Source organism: Zalophus californianus, chromosome 4 (genome assembly GCF_009762305.2).
Source record: "Zalophus californianus isolate mZalCal1 chromosome 4, mZalCal1.pri.v2, whole genome shotgun sequence".
Taxonomy (NCBI): Eukaryota; Metazoa; Chordata; class Mammalia; order Carnivora; family Otariidae; genus Zalophus; species Zalophus californianus.
This window is the reverse complement of record NC_045598.1, coordinates 21,082,206-21,087,303: the sequence shown is the minus strand read 5'-3', so window position 1 is coordinate 21,087,303 and position 5,098 is coordinate 21,082,206.

Sequence of the window (5,098 nt, the reverse complement as noted above, 5' to 3'; positions counted from 1 at the left end):
GTTGCCGTGACTTCAGAGACAAGCCTGGGCCACCTTAGGAATCCCCTTTGCTTCAATTGCTTGCTTCCGGGCGTGGCATCCCTTGAAGCCCCAGATCAGACAGGGAAGGCAGTGGGCACGCAGAGCAGTCACTCGATGCCCTGACCTTCCACAGCGTTTGGCATGTGCTCTCCCTTCTGACTGACCATTCCGCGTGGCATGAGGCTCCGAGCCACCCAAACATGTTCACTTTCCAAAGAGCTAGCCATCTTCCATCCGGTGTCATTGTGTCCTAGCCTGTCTGCATTCGTTAGTGGTCATATTCTGTACATGTAATAAATTTTTATACCCTAACCATTGATGTACTCTTCCTTAGGTATTACTCCAAAGGTGGGTCCCTTGGCCCAACTCTGAAATGCTTTGGAGTTGGACAGAGCTGCTCCCCACGTGCTCCCTACCACTTAATTGCTGCACCTTAGTTTCTTCATCTACAAAATGGGAATATAGATCGGTGTGGCAGCTTTTAGGGAGGATTAGCCATGGCATATGTTAAGTTTGCTGTCACGGTGCTCAGAGGTTGTTGCTAATATACTATTATGTGTAAAATGAAGATACTAATTATTTCAAGGATTAAGTGAAATAATGTGTGAAAGCACCCAGCTTAGAGTATATTCTCAAATGTCCTGCTGGCTGTGAGAGACAGGATCAGCTCCTGGGTGGGATACAAGGTGGAAAATAGAAAGATGGCACCTAAAATGTGAAGATAAGAGAAACTGGGTGACTTTTAAGTAGACTTGATGCAGTGTTTTATAGATAAGGAAAGAGGGACAGTAATCACAAAGGCACACTGTCTTGTATCAAGACACTGCACGTTTGAGTTGCTTCTCTGTGGGAGGGGACAGAAGCTTGGGTGTCTTACTGTCCTTCCAAGTGCAGCTAAGCAGTCGACACTGCAGATGAATCTGAGCACAGAGGGTGGGTGTGGCTCTAGTTGGAAGTGGAAGGAGCAGAGTGGGGGACACTCTGTCACCCTGCCAAGTGATACAGTCAGGAGGGGATGCACACTGTCCTGTGCAGGGAGCAGCGACGTTTCTTCTAGCCGGGTGAAGTGCTACCCACCTCACTCCCGAATGCGCATGTACACACCCATCCCTTCCTCAGGGATTCTGTGGTTGTCCTGTGTCAACTGTTTCTGCAAGTTCCCGAGGGCTGGGCCTGGGCTTTGCCCCCAAGGAGCTTGTGCCACCAATCAGCTGTGGGTATCCTTATGCATTCGACAGATAGGCTGGCGTAGGAATAAAATGGTGAACGCCATGGGGCCCTGCTGCCTACCTCAGTCTGCTGGGGCCCATGGATGAGTGGGCAAGTGCAGATAACATGAGAGGCACATGTTTCCACTGCTCTGAGGAGGGGTTCCTTGATCCTGTTTTACTAGCCAAGGCACATTTCCTGGAGGAAGTGACATCTTTTTTTTTTTTAAGACTTTATTTATTTGACAGAGACACAGCGAGAGAGGGAACACAAGCAGGGGGAATGGGAGAGGGAGAAGCAGGCTTCCTGTGGAGCAGGGAGCCCGATGCGGGGCTCGATCCCAGGACCCTGGGATCATGACCTGAGCCGAAGGCAGATGCTTAACGATTGAGCCACCCAGGCGCCCCTCTTTTTTTTTTTTTTTTAATTTTATTTCTTTATTGGAGAGAAGGAGCAGGGGGAGAAGGAGAAGCAGACTCCCCTCTGCATGGAGGCCGAGGTGGGGCTCGATCCCAGGACCCTGGGATCATGACCTGAGCCAAAGGCAGACACTTAGCTGACAGCCCCCCTCAGGCACCCTGGAAGTGATGTGTCTGATGCATTGGTTAGGAATGTTTCCAGCTGCGTGGAATAAGCATAAACAATGAGGGGAAGTCTGTTGGCAGGCAGTTTCAGGTCTTGGTCGTGGGCCCGCCTCATGGTGCTACCAAGGAGCAAGGCTCTTCCTGTGTTTCACCTCCGTTCTCAGCAGGCTTGTCATTTTATCATTGTAGAATCTCATAGAAGGTTGTGGCAGCACCACACCTCATACCAATCGCCAAGCAGAAAGAAGTTATCCAGGAAGCAAAATTTTCCCCCAAAGATGGCATTCTCTAGAAGATGAGTCACATGGCCACCTCCAACTGTAAATCTGGGAAAACGGCAAGGGAGAATGGGCAGGCCACAGACCAGGACTTGCCCCTTGGGACCGGGCACCTACTCTTTCCAGTAAAATTCTGGCAAGGAAGGAAGAAAGGGAGATGGACTGCGAGGACCACTATGTGTCTGGTGCAGGTGGAGTGAGACTTGAGGAATGAGGGAACAGTGTGCAGAGAGCCAGCAGGAACTGAAGCCGGGCTTAGAAGCATAGAAGCGGGCTGAAGTGAGGCCAGGGACCTCAGAAAGTCCTACTAAGGAATTTGGGTTTCAACCATGACGTCCTAACGTTCCCAGATGGACTAAAGCCTGCCCATTACCTTTCTGGCACATGGTAGGGGCAGACCCACTTGAAGATCCGCCGTGGCCCCTGCCCGTTCCTGTAAACCTGTTCAGAGCAATTGTTTCACTAATGACCCACCTGGGAGAGGGGCGTGCTTTGGGCATTGAATTGAGGCCGCATGAGCCAAGACGTCTCCAGAGCAGGGCTGTGGCTGTGGCAGCTTCTCCAGACTCTTCATCTGTGAGCAGCTTAAGGGGCTCTTTGGGCAGGAAAGGCTCACTGGAGGAGCACCAGGGCCCAGAGAGAATGACAGGTTGGGTGAGCCACTTCTCTCCTTCCTGTGGTTTGTTGTGAATAATGGAGCGGATAGCCACCGCCCCCACCTCTCCCCCTGTGCGGCTCACTGCTGACCACCGTGGGCAGAGGTGAAACGGAAGGAGCCAGACAGGGAGGGTTAGAATCCTGCCATGGGGTTTCAACTCAGCCTCAGCTTCCTCGTGGGTAGAGTGGGAACAGTACCTTTAGAAAGAGATGCGACCACCTAAAGCATCAGTCATTGCCTTTGGCAGCCCAGTCACCCAAACCCTCCCACCCCACCCCACCCCACCCCACCCCATCCCAGGCCGTGGCTCTCAGCCAGGCCCCACCTTCTAGCCTTTCTTGCTTCGGTAGGGCCCTGGCGGAGGTAGGAGTAAGCGTGGGAGGCTGTGGATGAGTCTGGGCCTGCACTGAGGGTGGAGGAGGGCAGAAGTGAAGCAGGATTTGCCCCTCTCCATTTCCTCCCTCTCCCCCAGCCCTGCCCCCATCCATCCCGGCACATCTAGTTCAGCTGCCCCCTTGTTGGAGGTTGTCCCTGCTTCTCCCTGTGGACCCTGGGAGCATGGGGATGTCTGACCTGAGTAATGAGGCATGAGCTCAGAAAGGGCGTGGAGTCACCTTACCAAGTATCTGCTCTTCCACTCAGTGGCTTTGCAAATCCTGGCACATCATTCCCCTCTCAGGGCTTTAGCTTCCTCCTCTTTGGTAAAAAATAATTTCTCCATTCCTGTTCCACGAAGTCTGGTGAGTTTCTGCGTATTAATAAGAACAAAGCTTGTAAATGGAGGCAGCAGGCCTGCATTTGGTGCCAGTCTGTAGCCTTAAAACTTCTCTGAGCCTCTGCTTCCTTTTCTCTTCAACCTGTTGCCCTGGGAGTTAAGGAGATCAGGGAAACCGGATCCTGGCACAGCGTGGTGCACAGTGAGCAGTCCTCCCTAACCCTCCTCCAGCGTGGCTGCCCCAAGGATGCGGTGAAAGAGCAGAGAATGGAGCACACCTGGGAAACCTGGTGAAAAGACAGTCTCTGGTCTCCGTGAAGATTACCACGGAGGATTCAGGGCTGGGGAGACAGACAGCTGGGTCTTCAGGAAGCTCCCAGGTTAACTCTGCCGGCGCCAGGACATCAGGCAAGAACAGCCAGTCCAGAGAAAGACAAATACCATATGATTTCACTCACATGTGGAATTTAAGAAACGTTAACATATGAACACAGGGGGGATGAAAAGAGGCGAACCATAAAACAGACTCCTAACGATAGAGAACACACTGAGGGGTGCTGGAGGGGAGGTGGGCGGGGGATGGACTAGATGGGTGATGGGTATTCAGGAGGTCACGTGTGATGAGCACTGGGTGTTGTGTATAAGTGGTGAATCACTAAATCCTACGCCTGGGCGCCTGGGTGGCTCAGTTGGTTAAGCGACTGCCTTCGGCTCAGGTCATGATCCTGGAGTCCCGGGATCGAGTCCCGCATCGGGCTCCCTGCTCAGCAGGGAGTCTGCTTCTCCCTCTGACCCTCTTCCCTCTCGTGCTCTCTCTCTATCTCATTCTCTCTCTCAAATAAATAAATAAAATCTATAAAAAAAAAATTAAAAAAAAAAATCCTACGCCTGAAACTCATATTACACTCTGTTGACTAACCGGAATTTAAATAAAAACTTGGAAGAAAAAAATAAAACACAGAAGTCAAAAAAAAAAAAGAAGTCCACTGTGAGGTGGTGGATGGGTAGAACTTGGGACTCTATCAGAGATGCCAATACCCTGGCCTTCTACCTGTGGCTTGGTGGGGAGTAGGTAAGCATAGCTCGAAAGTGCCTTTGGGTACCGGAACTGCCTGCCCCGTCCCTGGCTTCCTCTGTAGTCCCTCCAAGCCTGCTCTGCAAAATGGGCTGTTCACCTTGGAATCAATGGGTGCTTGCTAAAAATTATTTCCTGGGCCCCATCACCAACACCGCTGGATCAGAATTTCTTCAAGTGGAATCTGAGAAAATGCTTTTGTTTAAACCTTCATTTTTAATACGTTCTTCAAACTGAGTCTGATGTGGAGAAAGGATTTGACCCCCCATTCCGGGACACAGGTAGGAACTTGGGTAAATAAAGTGATTTTCATTTACTGAATTCTTGTTATAGGCCAGGCGTCATGCTAGGTATAAAGTAGGGAGTATGTGTGGCTATCACCCAGGAAACAGGCTCAGAGACGCTCACTAGAGGGCTTGGGTTGAAGACCAGAGGCAGTGGTCAAACCCTGGGCTAGTGGATTCTTAGAGTCGGGATTTGAGAATGTCCACCTGTGCAATGGCCTAATTTGCTTTTGTCTGTGCCCCGACACTTTTGCTTTCTGCTAAGCCCAATCAG